This window comes from Myxocyprinus asiaticus, chromosome 3 (assembly GCF_019703515.2).
Source record: "Myxocyprinus asiaticus isolate MX2 ecotype Aquarium Trade chromosome 3, UBuf_Myxa_2, whole genome shotgun sequence".
NCBI lineage: Eukaryota > Metazoa > Chordata > Actinopteri > Cypriniformes > Catostomidae > Myxocyprinus > Myxocyprinus asiaticus.
In genome coordinates, this window is record NC_059346.1 from 58,266,344 (window position 1) to 58,286,735 (window position 20,392).

General features: G+C 41.5%; 6 non-coding genes across 6 annotated transcripts; all 6 read right to left on the minus strand.

Moving 5' to 3' along the window:
- Positions 1 to 72, minus strand: trnap-ugg (transfer RNA proline (anticodon UGG)). The gene has a single exon. It is a non-coding gene; the product is annotated as a tRNA-Pro (tRNA).
- A 4,607-nt stretch (positions 73 to 4,679) lies between these two features.
- trnap-ugg (transfer RNA proline (anticodon UGG)) lies at positions 4,680 to 4,751 on the minus strand. Its single transcript has one exon. It is a non-coding gene; the product is annotated as a tRNA-Pro (tRNA).
- A 2,268-nt stretch (positions 4,752 to 7,019) lies between these two features.
- On the minus strand, positions 7,020 to 7,091 carry trnap-ugg (transfer RNA proline (anticodon UGG)). The gene has a single exon. It is a non-coding gene; the product is annotated as a tRNA-Pro (tRNA).
- Positions 7,092 to 9,359: 2,268 nt separating this feature from the next.
- trnap-ugg (transfer RNA proline (anticodon UGG)) lies at positions 9,360 to 9,431 on the minus strand. The gene has a single exon. It is a non-coding gene; the product is annotated as a tRNA-Pro (tRNA).
- Positions 9,432 to 11,692: 2,261 nt separating this feature from the next.
- Positions 11,693 to 11,764, minus strand: trnap-ugg (transfer RNA proline (anticodon UGG)). Its single transcript has one exon. It is a non-coding gene; the product is annotated as a tRNA-Pro (tRNA).
- A 2,261-nt stretch (positions 11,765 to 14,025) lies between these two features.
- On the minus strand, positions 14,026 to 14,097 carry trnap-ugg (transfer RNA proline (anticodon UGG)). Its single transcript has one exon. It is a non-coding gene; the product is annotated as a tRNA-Pro (tRNA).
- Positions 14,098 to 20,392: the final 6,295 nt, after the last annotated feature.

The window sequence follows — 20,392 nt, forward strand, 5'->3', positions numbered from 1 at the left end:
GGGCTCGTCCGGGATTTGAACCCGGGATCTCTCGCACCCAAAGCGAGAATCATACCCCTAGACCAACGAGCCACTTTGCGCTCTCCGCCCTTCCCTACAAGCTCGAAACAAACCTCATGACGTTGTGGCACGCAGCATGCCACGCCCACGTCCAGCTATTTCCAGTCATGCAATTACAGCTACTGTCTACACGAATGGGAAAATAAAGAAATCTTCAAACCTCTCTGGCAAGCATACATTTCAATAACATGTCAAAACACCAATAAATCCTAACAAAGATGCCAATCTAAAGTTTGCTTCTTTTGTCCCATTTCTCACGAAGCGCTCATTGCACAGTCATCTGCATCTATAGCTTTCTCAAAACACAAATTTAATATGTTCTGAAGTTTGATTGGGTCACCACTGAAGTTCCTACGTCACCATATCACAATCCTCTTGGGTGCAAACCTACTTGACTACAAAACTCTTTTTTGATACCGGATCACTACCTCGTGATACTTCTTGAACATTGTCTTTCTGATTATTGCAAGGTATTAAGGGTGGGGATGGGTAACTCCTGGATGCACAAAAGAGGAACCAAAAAACGATTCAATCAAGGCTTGGTGAAAACATCCCTGTAGGGTGTTAGCTAAAACTGTAGAGCGTTCGCGTAGCATGCGAGTGGTAGTGGGGTCGATCCTCTCATTCTCCACCTGGGAGGTTTCCTTCTTAGCCCCCCATTCTCTAATGTGACAGACCTGGGCATCAAAATATGAAAGACATCTTATTTAGAATAAGCATGCCTCATTTAAATGTTTCGTTTTGGATATCCACATTAACAGAAAACTTATTCATAGCCCTTTCTGCAGGTTTCCATAATAAATTCATTTTGAGACCGACGAGATAACAGGCCGGGGTAATATACGGTATGCAATATGTCAAGTACATTTTTGGAGGGAGGAGGAGGAGGAGAGATTATTGTTAAACATAGTTAAATCAATATACAGATGGTTAAAAAGCAAAGCAACAGTCTCATTTAAAACCCGCCTACATTTTTTTTCATCTATTCATCCTTCAGCCTCTTGTCTGCTTTTGTTGTGGACATAAATAATAGTGAATGCTCTAACTAAAATGCAGTGCAATCAGTGGCACGAGCGAGCAGAAGACAACAGTGGGAAAAGAAAGCGCATGTAGTTTATACAGAATACGACTGCCATGTAGACTATGCATATTTCCTTATATATAAAAGAGCATGTAAACCTCTTTTCGGAATTAAGGTTTAGCAAGAATATGGACATTGGTTGAAAAATGGTGTGAATTTACAGTAAACGTGATCAATGATTGGATTTGTTATTGATAATGAAAATGAATAAGTGATGAGTCTTTCAATAGGATGCATTTTATGGGCCAACACCGTTAGCTGCACTCACTTTTATAGAAAAATTTGCCAACCGCACAAGAACATTCCATATGAATGAATGAATATCTTGCGAGTATGCTTTTATTGAATTGCGTCTCACTATTTTAAGATATTTGTGGATGTTCTGTAGGTGGAGTCCACACAGTCATTCACAAGCCTATGATTTTAAGATGAACTGCGATATATAAAGTGGGATGTATTAAGGAACATTTTTCCGTGCATAGGGACGTTTTATAAATAATTTGCAGGAACACGTAGGAAATTATGCTACATTTACATTTGAGGTCATTTTACGAACGTCTTTATAAATGAGGCCACTGGCCATCAGACTATGAATGCTTTTCATACAGAAGATTTGGAGGCTGACCGCTTCTGAAAAGCCCTTCTGATTGGGTACTCCACACCTTTGGCACAAAAGTTGCAGAAGGTCCCACTGAGATTTGAACTCGGATCGCTGGATTCAGAGTCACCATGGAACCAAGGAATTATTTCATTCAGCACCATGTAGGTGGAGCGCATAATTGCTCTGTGGAAAGGGGCAGGATCTGGGCCATTGGCAGCCATGGACTGAAAACAGACAAAAGAGCCATGTGCCAAAACACAGGACAGAACCAGGTACGTTTAGCGCTTCAGCATAGTACTTTCACAACTGAGCTATTTCAGCCGAATCATTTAGGGTCACTTCTCTGTACAGATTTCTATGATACCAGTGGGCACGTGAGAGTCGAGCGGAAGATATATTCAGAACAAAAAGCTACATGGTCCATATGAGGGATTGAAACTGCAACCATGGTGTTATTAACACCATGCTCTAACCAACTGAGCTAACCAGTCATTCAGGACTGAGTTTTGGACACAAATTCACATATCACGATCGGTAGTTTGTCATGCTAACAGTAAGAAGACGCAAAGCACGGGAGGGATTTTGAAAGGAAAGGACGGGCTCGTCCGGGATTTGAACCCGGGATCTCTCGCACCCAAAGCGAGAATCATACACCTAGACCAACAAGCCACTTTGCGCTCTCCGCCCTTCCCTACAAGCTCGAAACAAACCTCATGACGTTGTGGCACGCAGCATGCCACGCCCACGTCCAACTATTTCCAGTCATGCAATTACAGCTACTGTCTACACGAATGGGAAAATAAAGAAATCTTCAAACCTCTCTGTCAAGCATACATTTCAATAACATGTCAAAACACCAATAAATCCTAACAAAGATGCCAATCTAAAGTTTGCTTCTTTTGTCCCATTTCTCACGAAGCGCTCATTGCACAGTCATCTGCATCTATAGCTTTCTCAAAACACAAATTTAATATGTTCTGAAGTTTGATTGGGTCACCACTGAAGTTCCTACGTCACCATATCACAATCCTCTTGGGTGCAAACCTACTTGACTACAAAACTCTTTTTTGATACCGGATCACTACCTCGTGATACTTCTTGAACATTGTCTTTCTGATTATTGCAAGGTATTAAGGGTGGGGATGGGTAACTCCTGGATGCACAAAAGAGGAACCAAAAAACGATTCAATCAAGGCTTGGTGAAAACATCCCTGTAGGGGAGTTAGCTAAAACTGTAGAGCGTTCGCGTAGCATGCGAGTGGTAGTGGGGTCGATCCTCTCATTCTCCACCTGGGAGGTTTCCTTCTTAGCCCCCCATTCTCTAATGTGACAGACCTGGGCATCAAAATATGAAAGACATCTTATTTAGAATAAGCATGCCTCATTTAAATGTTTCGTTTTGGATATCCGCATTAACAGAAAACTTATTCATAGCCCTTTCTGCAGGTTTCCATAATAAATTCATTTTGAGACCGACGAGATAACAGGCCGGGGTAATATACGGTATGCAATATGTCAAGTACATTTTTGGAGGGAGGAGGAGGAGGAGAGATTATTGTTAAACATAGTTAAATCAATATACAGATGGTTAAAAAGCAAAGCAACAGTCTCATTTAAAACCCGCCTACATTTTTTTTCATCTATTCATCCTTCAGCCTCTTGTCTGCTTTTGTTGTGGACATAAATAATAGTGAATGCTCTAACTAAAATGCAGTGCAATCAGTGGCACGAGCGAGCAGAAGACAACAGTGGGAAAAGAAAGCGCATGTAGTTTATACAGAACACGACTGCCATGTAGACTATGCATATTTCCTTATATATAAAAGAGCATGTAAACCTCTTTTCGGAATTAAGGTTTAGCAAGAATATGGACATTGGTTGAAAAATGGTGTGAATTTACAGTAAACGTGATCAATGATTGGATTTGTTATTGATAATGAAAATGAATAAGTGATGAGTCTTTCAATAGGATGCATTTTATGGGCCAACACCGTTAGCTGCACTCACTTTTATAGAAAAATTTGCCAACCGCACAAGAACATTCCATATGAATGAATGAATATCTTGCGAGTATGCTTTTATTGAATTGCGTCTCACTATTTTAAGATATTTGTGGATGTTCTGTAGGTGGAGTCCACGCAGTCATTCACAAGCCTATGATTTTAAGATGAACTGCGATATATAAAGTGGGATGTATTAAGGAACATTTTTCCGTGCATAGGGATGTTTTATAAATAATTTGCAGGAACACGTAGGAAATTATGCTACATTTACATTTGAGGTCATTTTACGAACGTCTTTATAAATGAGGCCACTGGCCATCAGACTATGAATGCTTTTCATACAGAAGATTCGGAGGCTAACCGCTTCTGAAAAGCCCTTCTGATTGGGTACTCCACACCTTTGGCACAAAAGTTGCAGAAGGTCCCACTGAGATTTGAACTCGGATCGCTGGATTCAGAGTCACCATGGAACCAAGGAATTATTTCATTCAGCACCATGTAGGTGGAGCGCATAATTGCTCTGTGGAAAGGGGCAGGATCTGGGCCATTGGCAGCCATGGACTGAAAACAGACAAAAGAGCCATGTGCCAAAACACAGGACAGAACCAGGTACGTTTAGCGCTTCAGCATAGTACTTTCACAACTGAGCTATTTCAGCCGAATCATTTAGGGTCACTTCTCTGTACAGATTTCTATGATACCAGTGGGCACGTGAGAGTCGAGCGGAAGATATATTCAGAACAAAAAGCTACATGGTCCATATGAGGGATTGAAACTGCAACCATGGTGTTATTAACACCATGCTCTAACCAACTGAGCTAACCAGTCATTCAGGACTGAGTTTTGGACACAAATTCACATATCACAATCGGTAGTTTGTCATGCTAACAGTAAGAAGACGCAAACCACGGGAGGGATTTTGAAAGGAAAGGACGGGCTCGTCCGGGATTTGAACCCGGGATCTCTCGCACCCAAAGCGAGAATCATACCCCTAGACCAACGAGCCACTTTGCGCTCTCCGCTCTTCCCTACAAGCTCGAAACAAACCTCATGACGTTGTGGCACGCAGCATGCCACGCCCACGTCCAGCTATTTCCAGTCATGCAATTACAGCTACTGTCTACACGAATGGGAAAATAAAGAAATCTTCAAACCTCTCTGGCAAGCATACATTTCAATAACATGTCAAAACACCAATAAATCCTAACAAAGATGCCAATCTAAAGTTTGCTTCTTTTGTCCCATTTCTCACGAAGCGCTCATTGCACAGTCATCTGCATCTATAGCTTTCTCAAAACACAAATTTAATATGTTCTGAAGTTTGATTGGGTCACCACTGAAGTTCCTACGTCACCATATCACAATCCTCTTGGGTGCAAACCTACTTGACTACAAAACTCTTTTTTGATACCGGATCACTACCTCGTGATACTTCTTGAACATTGTCTTTCTGATTATTGCAAGGTATTAAGGGTGGGGATGGGTAACTCCTGGATGCACAAAAGAGGAACCAAAAAACGATTCAATCAAGGCTTGGTGAAAACATCCCTGTAGGGGAGTTAGCTAAAACTGTAGAGCGTTCGCGTAGCATGCGAGTGGTAGTGGGGTCGATCCTCTCATTCTCCACCTGGGAGGTTTCCTTCTTAGCCCCCCATTCTCTAATGTGACAGACCTGGGCATCAAAATATGAAAGACATCTTATTTAGAATAAGCATGCCTCATTTAAATGTTTCGTTTTGGATATCCGCATTAACAGAAAACTTATTCATAGCCCTTTCTGCAGGTTTCCATAATAAATTCATTTTGAGACCGACGAGATAACAGGCCGGGGTAATATACGGTATGCAATATGTCAAGTACATTTTTGGAGGGAGGAGGAGGAGGAGAGATTATTGTTAAACATAGTTAAATCAATATACAGATGGTTAAAAAGCAAAGCAACAGTCTCATTTAAAACCCGCCTACATTTTTTTTCATCTATTCATCCTTCAGCCTCTTGTCTGCTTTTGTTGTGGACATAAATAATAGTGAATGCTCTAACTAAAATGCAGTGCAATCAGTGGCACGAGCGAGCAGAAGACAACAGTGGGAAAAGAAAGCGCATGTAGTTTATACAGAACACGACTGCCATGTAGACTATGCATATTTCCTTATATATAAAAGAGCATGTAAACCTCTTTTCGGAATTAAGGTTTAGCAAGAATATGGACATTGGTTGAAAAATGGTGTGAATTTACAGTAAACGTGATCAATGATTGGATTTGTTATTGATAATGAAAATGAATAAGTGATGAGTCTTTCAATAGGATGCATTTTATGGGCCAACACCGTTAGCTGCACTCACTTTTATAGAAAAATTTGCCAACCGCACAAGAACATTCCATATGAATGAATGAATATCTTGCGAGTATGCTTTTATTGAATTGCGTCTCACTATTTTAAGATATTTGTGGATGTTCTGTAGGTGGAGTCCACGCAGTCATTCACAAGCCTATGATTTTAAGATGAACTGCGATATATAAAGTGGGATGTATTAAGGAACATTTTTCCGTGCATAGGGACGTTTTATAAATAATTTGCAGGAACACGTAGGAAATTATGCTACATTTACATTTGAGGTCATTTTACGAACGTCTTTATAAATGAGGCCACTGGCCATCAGACTATGAATGCTTTTCATACAGAAGATTCGGAGGCTAACCGCTTCTGAAAAGCCCTTCTGATTGGGTACTCCACACCTTTGGCACAAAAGTTGCAGAAGGTCCCACTGAGATTTGAACTCGGATCGCTGGATTCAGAGTCACCATGGAACCAAGGAATTATTTCATTCAGCACCATGTAGGTGGAGCGCATAATTGCTCTGTGGAAAGGGGCAGGATCTGGGCCATTGGCAGCCATGGACTGAAAACAGACAAAAGAGCCATGTGCCAAAACACAGGACAGAACCAGGTACGTTTAGCGCTTCAGCGTAGTACTTTCACAACTGAGCTATTTCAGCCGAATCATTTAGGGTCACTTCTCTGTACAGATTTCTATGATACCAGTGGGCACGTGAGAGTCGAGCAGAAGATATATTCAGAACAAAAAGCTACACGGTCCATATGAGGGATTGAAACTGCAACCATGGTGTTATTAACACCATGCTCTAACCAACTGAGCTAACCAGTCATTCAGGACTGAGTTTTGGACACAAATTCACATATCACGATCAGTAGTTTGTCATGCTAACAGTAAGAAGACGCAAACCACGGGAGGGATTTTGAAAGGAAAGGACGGGCTCGTCCGGGATTTGAACCCGGGATCTCTCGCACCCAAAGCGAGAATCATACCCCTAGACCAACGAGCCACTTTGCGCTCTCCGCTCTTCCCTACAAGCTCGAAACAAACCTCATGACGTTGTGGCACGCAGCATGCCACGCCCACGTCCAGCTATTTCCAGTCATGCAATTACAGCTACTGTCTACACGAATGGGAAAATAAAGAAATCTTCAAACCTCTCTGGCAAGCATACATTTCAATAACATGTCAAAACACCAATAAATCCTAACAAAGATGCCAATCTAAAGTTTGCTTCTTTTGTCCCATTTCTCACGAAGCGCTCATTGCACAGTCATCTGCATCTATAGCTTTCTCAAAACACAAATTTAATATGTTCTGAAGTTTGATTGGGTCACCACTGAAGTTCCTACGTCACCATATCACAATCCTCTTGGGTGCAAACCTACTTGACTACAAAACTCTTTTTTGATACCGGATCACTACCTCGTGATACATCTTGAACATTGTCTTTCTGATTATTGCAAGGTATTAAGGGTGGGGATGGGTAACTCCTGGATGCACAAAAGAGGAACCAAAAAACGATTCAATCAAGGCTTGGTGAAAACATCCCTGTAGGGGAGTTAGCTAAAACTGTAGAGCGTTCGCGTAGCATGCGAGTGGTAGTGGGGTCGATCCTCTCATTCTCCACCTGGGAGGTTTCCTTCTTAGCCCCCCATTCTCTAATGTGACAGACCTGGGCATCAAAATATGAAAGACATCTTATTTAGAATAAGCATGCCTCATTTAAATGTTTCGTTTTGGATATCCGCATTAACAGAAAACTTATTCATAGCCCTTTCTGCAGGTTTCCATAATAAATTCATTTTGAGACCGACGAGATAACAGGCCGGGGTAATATACGGTATGCAATATGTCAAGTACATTTTTGGAGGGAGGAGGAGGAGGAGAGATTATTGTTAAACATAGTTAAATCAATATACAGATGGTTAAAAAGCAAAGCAACAGTCTCATTTAAAACCCGCCTACATTTTTTTTCATCTATTCATCCTTCAGCCTCTTGTCTGCTTTTGTTGTGGACATAAATAATAGTGAATGCTCTAACTAAAATGCAGTGCAATCAGTGGCACGAGCGAGCAGAAGACAACAGTGGGAAAAGAAAGCGCATGTAGTTTATACAGAACACGACTGCCATGTAGACTATGCATATTTCCTTATATATAAAAGAGCATGTAAACCTCTTTTCGGAATTAAGGTTTAGCAAGAATATGGACATTGGTTGAAAAATGGTGTGAATTTACAGTAAACGTGATCAATGATTGGATTTGTTATTGATAATGAAAATGAATAAGTGATGAGTCTTTCAATAGGATGCATTTTATGGGCCAACACCGTTAGCTGCACTCACTTTTATAGAAAAATTTGCCAACCGCACAAGAACATTCCATATGAATGAATGAATATCTTGCGAGTATGCTTTTATTGAATTGCGTCTCACTATTTTAAGATATTTGTGGATGTTCTGTAGGTGGAGTCCACGCAGTCATTCACAAGCCTATGATTTTAAGATGAACTGCGATATATAAAGTGGGATGTATTAAGGAACATTTTTCCGTGCATAGGGACGTTTTATAAATAATTTGCAGGAACACGTAGGAAATTATGCTACATTTACATTTGAGGTCATTTTACGAACGTCTTTATAAATGAGGCCACTGGCCATCAGACTATGAATGCTTTTCATACAGAAGATTCGGAGGCTAACCGCTTCTGAAAAGCCCTTCTGATTGGGTACTCCACACCTTTGGCACAAAAGTTGCAGAAGGTCCCACTGAGATTTGAACTCGGATCGCTGGATTCAGAGTCACCATGGAACCAAGGAATTATTTCATTCAGCACCATGTAGGTGGAGCGCATAATTGCTCTGTGGAAAGGGGCAGGATCTGGGCCATTGGCAGCCATGGACTGAAAACAGACAAAAGAGCCATGTGCCAAAACACAGGACAGAACCAGGTACGTTTAGCGCTTCAGCATAGTACTTTCACAACTGAGCTATTTCAGCCGAATCATTTAGGGTCACTTCTCTGTACAGATTTCTATGATACCAGTGGGCACGTGAGAGTCGAGCGGAAGATATATTCAGAACAAAAAGCTACATGGTCCATATGAGGGATTGAAACTGCAACCATGGTGTTATTAACACCATGCTCTAACCAACTGAGCTAACCAGTCATTCAGGACTGAGTTTTGGACACAAATTCACATATCACGATCGGTAGTTTGTCATGCTAACAGTAAGAAGACGCAAAGCACGGGAGGGATTTTGAAAGGAAAGGACGGGCTCGTCCGGGATTTGAACCCGGGATCTCTCGCACCCAAAGCGAGAATCATACCCCTAGACCAACGAGCCACTTTGCGCTCTCCCCTACAAGCTCGAAACAAACCTCATGACGTTGTGGCACGCAGCATGCCACGCCCACGTCCAACTATTTCCAGTCATGCAATTACAGCTACTGTCTACACGAATGGGAAAATAAAGAAATCTTCAAACCTCTCTGGCAAGCATACATTTCAATAACATGTCAAAACACCAATAAATCCTAACAAAGATGCCAATCTAAAGTTTGCTTCTTTTGTCCCATTTCTCACGAAGCGCTCATTGCACAGTCATCTGCATCTATAGCTTTCTCAAAACACAAATTTAATATGTTCTGAAGTTTGATTGGGTCACCACTGAAGTTCCTACGTCACCATATCACAATCCTCTTGGGTGCAAACCTACTTGACTACAAAACTCTTTTTTGATACCGGATCACTACCTCGTGATACTTCTTGAACATTGTCTTTCTGATTATTGCAAGGTATTAAGGGTGGGGATGGGTAACTCCTGGATGCACAAAAGAGGAACCAAAAAACGATTCAATCAAGGCTTGGTGAAAACATCCCTGTAGGGGAGTTAGCTAAAACTGTAGAGCGTTCGCGTAGCATGCGAGTGGTAGTGGGGTCGATCCTCTCATTCTCCACCTGGGAGGTTTCCTTCTTAGCCCCCCATTCTCTAATGTGACAGACCTGGGCATCAAAATATGAAAGACATCTTATTTAGAATAAGCATGCCTCATTTAAATGTTTCGTTTTGGATATCCGCATTAACAGAAAACTTATTCATAGCCCTTTCTGCAGGTTTCCATAATAAATTCATTTTGAGACCGACGAGATAACAGGCCGGGGTAATATACGGTATGCAATATGTCAAGTACATTTTTGGAGGGAGGAGGAGGAGGAGAGATTATTGTTAAACATAGTTAAATCAATATACAGATGGTTAAAAAGCAAAGCAACAGTCTCATTTAAAACCCGCCTACATTTTTTTTCATCTATTCATCCTTCAGCCTCTTGTCTGCTTTTGTTGTGGACATAAATAATAGTGAATGCTCTAACTAAAATGCAGTGCAATCAGTGGCACAAGCGAGCAGAAGACAACAGTGGGAAAAGAAAGCGCATGTAGTTTATACAGAACACGACTGCCATGTAGACTATGCATATTTCCTTATATATAAAAGAGCATGTAAACCTCTTTTCGGAATTAAGGTTTAGCAAGAATATGGACATTGGTTGAAAAATGGTGTGAATTTACAGTAAACGTGATCAATGATTGGATTTGTTATTGATAATGAAAATGAATAAGTGATGAGTCTTTCAATAGGATGCATTTTATGGGCCAACACCGTTAGCTGCACTCACTTTTATAGAAAAATTTGCCAACCGCACAAGAACATTCCATATGAATGAATGAATATCTTGCGAGTATGCTTTTATTGAATTGCGTCTCACTATTTTAAGATATTTGTGGATGTTCTGTAGGTGGAGTCCACGCAGTCATTCACAAGCCTATGATTTTAAGATGAACTGCGATATATAAAGTGGGATGTATTAAGGAACATTTTTCCGTGCGTAGGGACGTTTTATAAATAATTTGCAGGAACACGTAGGAAATTATGCTACATTTACATTTGAGGTCATTTTACGAACGTCTTTATAAATGAGGCCACTGGCCATCAGACTATGAATGCTTTTCATACAGAAGATTCGGAGGCTAACCGCTTCTGAAAAGCCCTTCTGATTGGGTACTCCACACCTTTGGCACAAAAGTTGCAGAAGGTCCCACTGAGATTTGAACTCGGATCGCTGGATTCAGAGTCACCATGGAACCAAGGAATTATTTCATTCAGCACCATGTAGGTGGAGCGCATAATTGCTCTGTGGAAAGGGGCAGGATCTGGGCCATTGGCAGCCATGGACTGAAAACAGACAAAAGAGCCATGTGCCAAAACACAGGACAGAACCAGGTACGTTTAGCGCTTCAGCATAGTACTTTCACAACTGAGCTATTTCAGCCGAATCATTTAGGGTCACTTCTCTGTACAGATTTCTATGATACCAGTGGGCACGTGAGAGTCGAGCGGAAGATATATTCAGAACAAAAAGCTACATGGTCCATATGAGGGATTGAAACTGCAACCATGGTGTTATTAACACCATGCTCTAACCAACTGAGCTAACCAGTCATTCAGGACTGAGTTTTGGACACAAATTCACATATCACGATCGGTAGTTTGTCATGCTAACAGTAAGAAGACGCAAAGCACGGGAGGGATTTTGAAAGGAAAGGACGGGCTCGTCCGGGATTTGAACCCGGGATCTCTCGCACCCAAAGCGAGAATCATACCCCTAGACCAACGAGCCACTTTGCGCTCTCCCCTACAAGCTCGAAACAAACCTCATGACGTTGTGGCACGCAGCATGCCACGCCCACGTCCAACTATTTCCAGTCATGCAATTACAGCTACTGTCTACACGAATGGGAAAATAAAGAAATCTTCAAACCTCTCTGGCAAGCATACATTTCAATAACATGTCAAAACACCAATAAATCCTAACAAAGATGCCAATCTAAAGTTTGCTTCTTTTGTCCCATTTCTCACGAAGCGCTCATTGCACAGTCATCTGCATCTATAGCTTTCTCAAAACACAAATTTAATATGTTCTGAAGTTTGATTGGGTCACCACTGAAGTTCCTACGTCACCATATCACAATCCTCTTGGGTGCAAACCTACTTGACTACAAAACTCTTTTTTGATACCGGATCACTACCTCGTGATACTTCTTGAACATTGTCTTTCTGATTATTGCAAGGTATTAAGGGTGGGGATGGGTAACTCCTGGATGCACAAAAGAGGAACCAAAAAACGATTCAATCAAGGCTTGGTGAAAACATCCCTGTAGGGGAGTTAGCTAAAACTGTAGAGCGTTCGCGTAGCATGCGAGTGGTAGTGGGGTCGATCCTCTCATTCTCCACCTGGGAGGTTTCCTTCTTAGCCCCCCATTCTCTAATGTGACAGACCTGGGCATCAAAATATGAAAGACATCTTATTTAGAATAAGCATGCCTCATTTAAATGTTTCGTTTTGGATATCCGCATTAACAGAAAACTTATTCATAGCCCTTTCTGCAGGTTTCCATAATAAATTCATTTTGAGACCGACGAGATAACAGGCCGGGGTAATATACGGTATGCAATATGTCAAGTACATTTTTGGAGGGAGGAGGAGGAGGAGAGATTATTGTTAAACATAGTTAAATCAATATACAGATGGTTAAAAAGCAAAGCAACAGTCTCATTTAAAACCCGCCTACATTTTTTTTCATCTATTCATCCTTCAGCCTCTTGTCTGCTTTTGTTGTGGACATAAATAATAGTGAATGCTCTAACTAAAATGCAGTGCAATCAGTGGCACGAGCGAGCAGAAGACAACAGTGGGAAAAGAAAGCGCATGTAGTTTATACAGAACACGACTGCCATGTAGACTATGCATATTTCCTTATATATAAAAGAGCATGTAAACCTCTTTTCGGAATTAAGGTTTAGCAAGAATATGGACATTGGTTGAAAAATGGTGTGAATTTACAGTAAACGTGATCAATGATTGGATTTGTTATTGATAATGAAAATGAATAAGTGATGAGTCTTTCAATAGGATGCATTTTATGGGCCAACACCGTTAGCTGCACTCACTTTTATAGAAAAATTTGCCAACCGCACAAGAACATTCCATATGAATGAATGAATATCTTGCGAGTATGCTTTTATTGAATTGCGTCTCACTATTTTAAGATATTTGTGGATGTTCTGTAGGTGGAGTCCACGCAGTCATTCACAAGCCTATGATTTTAAGATGAACTGCGATATATAAAGTGGGATGTATTAAGGAACATTTTTCCGTGCGTAGGGACGTTTTATAAATAATTTGCAGGAACACGTAGGAAATTATGCTACATTTACATTTGAGGTCATTTTACGAACGTCTTTATAAATGAGGCCACTGGCCATCAGACTATGAATGCTTTTCATACAGAAGATTCGGAGGCTAACCGCTTCTGAAAAGCCCTTCTGATTGGGTACTCCACACCTTTGGCACAAAAGTTGCAGAAGGTCCCACTGAGATTTGAACTCGGATCGCTGGATTCAGAGTCACCATGGAACCAAGGAATTATTTCATTCAGCACCATGTAGGTGGAGCGCATAATTGCTCTGTGGAAAGGGGCAGGATCTGGGCCATTGGCAGCCATGGACTGAAAACAGACAAAAGAGCCATGTGCCAAAACACAGGACAGAACCAGGTACGTTTAGCGCTTCAGCATAGTACTTTCACAACTGAGCTATTTCAGCCGAATCATTTAGTTTCACTTCTCTGTACAGATTTCTATGATACCAGTGGGCACGTGAGAGTCGAGCGGAAGATATATTCAGAACAAAAAGCTACATGGTCCATATGAGGGATTGAAACTGCAACCATGGTGTTATTAACACCATGCTCTAACCAACTGAGCTAACCAGTCATTCAGGACTGAGTTTTGGACACAAATTCACATATCACAATCGGTAGTTTGTCATGCTAACAGTAAGAAGACGCAAACCACGGGAGGGATTTTGAAAGGAAAGGACGGGCTCGTCCGGGATTTGAACCCGGGATCTCTCGCACCCAAAGCGAGAATCATACCCCTAGACCAACGAGCCACTTTGCGCTCTCCGCTCTTCCCTACAAGCTCGAAACAAACCTCATGACGTTGTGGCACGCAGCATGCCACGCCCACGTCCAGCTATTTCCAGTCATGCAATTACAGCTACTGTCTACACGAATGGGAAAATAAAGAAATCTTCAAACCTCTCTGGCAAGCATACATTTCAATAACATGTCAAAACACCAATAAATCCTAACAAAGATGCCAATCTAAAGTTTGCTTCTTTTGTCCCATTTCTCACGAAGCGCTCATTGCACAGTCATCTGCATCTATAGCTTTCTCAAAACACAAATTTAATATGTTCTGAAGTTTGATTGGGTCACCACTGAAGTTCCTACGTCACCATATCACAATCCTCTTGGGTGCAAACCTACTTGACTACAAAACTCTTTTTTGATACCGGATCACTACCTCGTGATACTTCTTGAACATTGTCTTTCTGATTATTGCAAGGTATTAAGGGTGGGGATGGGTAACTCCTGGATGCACAAAAGAGGAACCAAAAAACGATTCAATCAAGGCTTGGTGAAAACATCCCTGTAGGGGAGTTAGCTAAAACTGTAGAGCGTTCGCGTAGCATGCGAGTGGTATTGGGGTCGATCCTCTCATTCTCCACCTGGGAGGTTTCCTTCTTAGCCCCCCATTCTCTAATGTGACAGACCTGGGCATCAAAATATGAAAGACATCTTATTTAGAATAAGCATGCCTCATTTAAATGTTTCGTTTTGGATATCCGCATTAACAGAAAACTTATTCATAGCCCTTTCTGCAGGTTTCCATAATAAATTCATTTTGAGACCGACGAGATAACAGGCCGGGGTAATATACGGTATGCAATATGTCAAGTACATTTTTGGAGGGAGGAGGAGGAGGAGAGATTATTGTTAAACATAGTTAAATCAATATACAGATGGTTAAAAAGCAAAGCAACAGTCTCATTTAAAACCCGCCTACATTTTTTTTCATCTATTCATCCTTCAGCCTCTTGTCTGCTTTTGTTGTGGACATAAATAATAGTGAATGCTCTAACTAAAATGCAGTGCAATCAGTGGCACGAGCGAGCAGAAGACAACGGTGGGAAAAGAAAGCGCATGTAGTTTATACAGAACACGACTGCCATGTAGACTATGCATATTTCCTTATATATAAAAGAGCATGTAAACCTCTTTTCGGAATTAAGGTTTAGCAAGAATATGGACATTGGTTGAAAAATGGTGTGAATTTACAGTAAACGTGATCAATGATTGGATTTGTTATTGATAATGAAAATGAATAAGTGATGAGTCTTTCAATAGGATGCATTTTATGGGCCAACACCGTTAGCTGCACTCACTTTTATAGAAAAATTTGCCAACCGCACAAGAACATTCCATATGAATGAATGAATATCTTGCGAGTATGCTTTTATTGAATTGCGTCTCACTATTTTAAGATATTTGTGGATGTTCTGTAGGTGGAGTCCACGCAGTCATTCACAAGCCTATGATTTTAAGATGAACTGCGATATATAAAGTGGGATGTATTAAGGAACATTTTTCCGTGCATAGGGACGTTTTATAAATAATTTGCAGGAACACGTAGGAAATTATGCTACATTTACATTTGAGGTCATTTTACGAACGTCTTTATAAATGAGGCCACTGGCCATCAGACTATGAATGCTTTTCATACAGAAGATTCGGAGGCTAACCGCTTCTGAAAAGCCCTTCTGATTGGGTACTCCACACCTTTGGCACAAAAGTTGCAGAAGGTCCCACTGAGATTTGAACTCGGATCGCTGGATTCAGAGTCACCATGGAACCAAGAAATTATTTCATTCAGCACCATGTAGGTGGAGCGCATAATTGCTCTGTGGAAAGGGGCAGGATCTGGGCCATTGGCAGCCATGGACTGAAAACAGACAAAAGAGCCATGTGCTAAAACACAGGACAGAACTAGGTACGTTTAGCGCTTCAGCATAGTACTTTCACAACTGAGCTATTTCAGCCGAATCATTTAGTTTCACTTCTCTGTACAGATTTCTATGATACCAGTGGGCACGTGAGAGTAGAGCAGAAGATATATTCAGAAAATTCTACATGGTCTATATGGGGGAATTTAAATTGCAACCATGCTGTTATTAGCACCATGCTCTAACCAACTGATATAACCAGCCATTCAGGACTGTTTTCTGGGCACAAATTTACACAACACAATGGGTAGTTTGTCATTCTAACAGTGAGAAGCCAAAAACCATGGGAGGGATTTTGAAGGGAAAGAACAGGCTCGTCTGGGATTTGAACCTGTGACCTCTTGCACCCTAAGCAAGAATCATACCCCCAGAACAACAAGTCACTTTGTGTGATTTTTTTTTTTTTTTTTTCTCCCCTTTTCTGCAAGGTCAACACAAACTCATAACATTCAGGTGCTATGCATGCCACACCCACGTCCAGCTATTTGCAGTCATGCAATTACAGCTCCTATCTACATGAATGGGGAAATAAAGAAATCTTCAAAACTCTTTGGCAAGCATACAGTTCAATAAAATGACAAAACGCCAATAAATCCTAACAAAAATGGCAATCTAAAGTTTGTTTCTTTTGTCCCATTTCTCATTAACTGCTCATCGCACAGTCATCTGCATCTATAGCTTTCTCAAAACACAAGTTTAATGTGTACTGAAGTTTCATTGGGTCACCATTGACGTTCCCTACATCACCATATCACATGTTTGATTCTTTTTGGAATGGGAAATGTGCCAGTAATACCTTGCAATAATCAGAAAGACAATGTCCAAGAAGTATCACAAGGTAGTGATCCGGTATCAAAAAAGAGTTTTGTAGTCAAGTAAGTTTGCACCCAAGAGGAATGTGATATGTTGACGTGGGGAACATCAGTGGTGACCCAGTAAATGCTGGCATGCTGAGCACAACAACATCATGAGGTTGGTGTTGACCTTGCGGAAAAGAGCAAGCAGTGAAAAGTTGTTTGTTGGTCTAGGGTATGATTTTCACTTTGGGTTCGAGAGGTTCCGGGTTCAAACGAGCCCGTTTTTGCCCTTCAACCGTCCTCCTATGGAGTGTGTCTTCTTACTGTCATCATTACAAACTACTAAGCATGTTGTGGGATCTTGGGCTCAGAAACCATTTCTGCATGGCTGGTTAGCTCTGTTGGATTGACTATATCCCTAATAATGTCAAGGTCACGGGTTCAACAACCATACAGACCATGAAGGCTTTTGTTCTGAATATATCTTCTGCTCTGCTCTCACGTGCCAGCTGGCATCATGGAAATCTGAACAGAGAAGTATAATTTAGTCATTAGGCTGAAATTGCTCAGTTGGGAGAGCGTTAATGTCAATATCTAAATATTCCTGGTTTAATCCTGGGTTTCAGCAACTGACTCCTTTGTCTTATGTTAGTCCATGGCTGCCAACAGCCAGATCTTGCCCCTTTCTGCAGAACAATTATGCACTCCACCTCCAGGGGGCAGAATCCAATGGAGGCTTGGTTCCATGGTGTAATGGTTAGCACTCTGTACTCTGAATCCAGTGAGCCATGTTTAAATCTGGGTGGGACCTTTTGCAACTTTTGTGCCAAAGATGTGGAGGACCCAATCAGAAGGGCTTTTCAAATGCAGTTATCCTCAGAATCTTCTGTATGGAAAGCAATCATACTCTGATGGCCAGTGGCCACAGTTGTTTAATTTAACTGTATACTGTACTAGCTGTATCTGGGTGAAATGACAATAAAAGCCACTTGAGTTGACTTGGCCTTATTTATAAAGACATTAGTAAAATGATCTTAAATGTTCCTTAATACATCCCCACTTTATAAATCGCAATTAATCTTAAAATCATGCACACGTGAATGACTACATACAAATATCTTAGTATGGTGAGACAGAATACTATAAAAGCACACTCTCGGTGGGACCTCCTACAAATTTTGTGCCAAATGTGTGGAGGTCCCAATCAGAAGGGCTTTTCAAAAGCAGTTAGCCTCTGAATCTTCTGTATGGAAAGCATTCATACTCTGATGGCCAGTGGCCTTATTTATAAAGACATTTGTAAAATTATCTTAAATGAAAATGTAGCATAATTTACATGTTCCTGCGAATGATTTATAAAACTTCCCTATGTACGACAGATTTTTCCTTAATACATCCCATTTTATAAATCACAATTCATCTTAAAATCATGCGCATTTGAATGACTACATGGACTCCACCTACAGAACATCCACAGATATCTTAGTATGTTGAGACAGAATACAATAAAAGCACACTCTCAAGTTATTCATTCATTCCAATGAAATGTTCTTGTGCGGTTGGCAAGGTTTTCTAAAAAAGTGAGTGCAGCTACTGGTGTTTGCCCATAAATGCAGCCTATTCAAAGACTCATCAGATATTCATTTTCATTATCAATAATAAATCCAATCATTGACCGCATTTACTGTAAATTCACACCATTCTTCAACCAATGTCCATATTCTTGCTAAACCTTAATTCCAAAAAGAGGTTTACATGCTCTTTTATATATAATGAAATATGTATAGTCTACAAGGCAATCGTGTTTTGTATAAACCACATGCACGTTCTTTTCCCACTGTTCTCTTCTGCTCGCTCTTGCCATTGATTACTCTGCATTTTAGTTAGATCATTCATTTTTATTTATGTCCCCAACAACAGTAGACAAGAGGTTGAAGGATGAATAGTTAAAAAAAAAATGTAGGTGAGTTTTAAATGAGACTGTTGCTTTGCTTTTTAACCATCTGTATATTGATTTAAATACGTTTAACAATAATCTCTCCTCATCCTCCTCACTCCAAAAATGTGCTTGACATATTGCATTCTCTATATTACACCAGCCTGTTATCTCATCGGTCTCAAAATGAATTTATTATGGAAATCTGCAGAAAGGGCTATAAATAAGTTTTCAGTAGTTCGTTTGTTAATTTAATCTTATATAGAAGAGTGTGGTGATGGGGGGGGGGGGGTCGTGTTTCTGTCTGCGGCAGAGAGAGAGTGGTAAGGCTCCTTAACTGGGTTGTCATTATCTCCGACACCTGTTTCTTGTTGTAGTTATGGTGGAGGGAGACATAAAAAGGCGCACGAGGTGTCAGATTTACAGAGAGTGTGCTCAACAGAAGTCTTTACTCTTATGTGTGTGTGACTAATTGTCCACTGAGTGCCTTTTTGTTTATGTTTTATGAACGACGCTGAAGAGTAATAAACAGACGTTGACAGCTCGCTGCCTCCTGACTCCTACATTACCCAGACAACGAACCTTCTACAGTGGTGTCGTGACCTGGATTCTTGGAGGAAAATGTCGTCATGGAGTCTTCACCACTGGGCGAAGTCATCAAGTCCCTTGCCAACATCACTGCAAACACAACATCAGGCCCTCAAGGAGTTACGCCTGGAGCAGGAGCAGTGTTTCCAACTCCTGCTCCAGGCTCAAGCAGAGGACTGACGGACCGAGAGGGGGCTGCAGCTGCAACCCCGGAGCCCACATCGCCGGTGACCCTCATCAAAATGGGGTCAAGCGATGATCCAGATGCCTTCCTTGACTCCTTTGAAAAGACTTCTGAAGTGTGGAAGTGGCCTCCTGATCAGTAGGTGGCCCACCTGTTACCGCCACTCTCCGGGGAAGCCAGTTAGCGGCCTAGTAACTTCCTGCTGCCAGCCTCCTCGAGTATAAAGACCTGAAGAGGGCCATCGTGCAACGGGTTGGCCGTACTCCCGAACAGAGCCACCAGTGTTTCAGGTCCCTGAGGTTCGGGAAACACGGCCACCCATTTGCTTTTGCACAACAGCTCCGGGATGCCTGCTGGAAATTGTCTCTGGCTGAGGGAGCCGCTGCACCATGGAGATCATCAATCTGATGCCAGTTCATCTCCCAGCTTCCTCGAGGGATGGCAGAATGGGTCCAGTGCCACCGCCCTGCATCACTGGAGGAGGCAGTCCAGCTGGCCGAGGACTACATGGTGGCGTTTCTGGGAGGCAGTGAACCAGAAGCTCTTCCTTCTCTCTCTTCTCCCCCTGCTTCTCCAGGATCAGTGCTCGGCGATGAAGGTGGTGACACTGTTCATAAGACCGTAAACGAGGATGCTAGGAATTGGGATAAGTGGCTCGAACCCCTTTTATTTGCAGTGTGAGAGGTCTCTCAAGCCTCCACAGGGTTTTCCCCATTTGAGCTGCTGTATGGGCATCGGCCGAGCAATGTGCTCGATGTCATATGGGAAGCTTGGGAGGAGGGACCTTCATACAGTAAAAATGAAATTCAGTACGTTCTTGATCTTAGAGTAAAA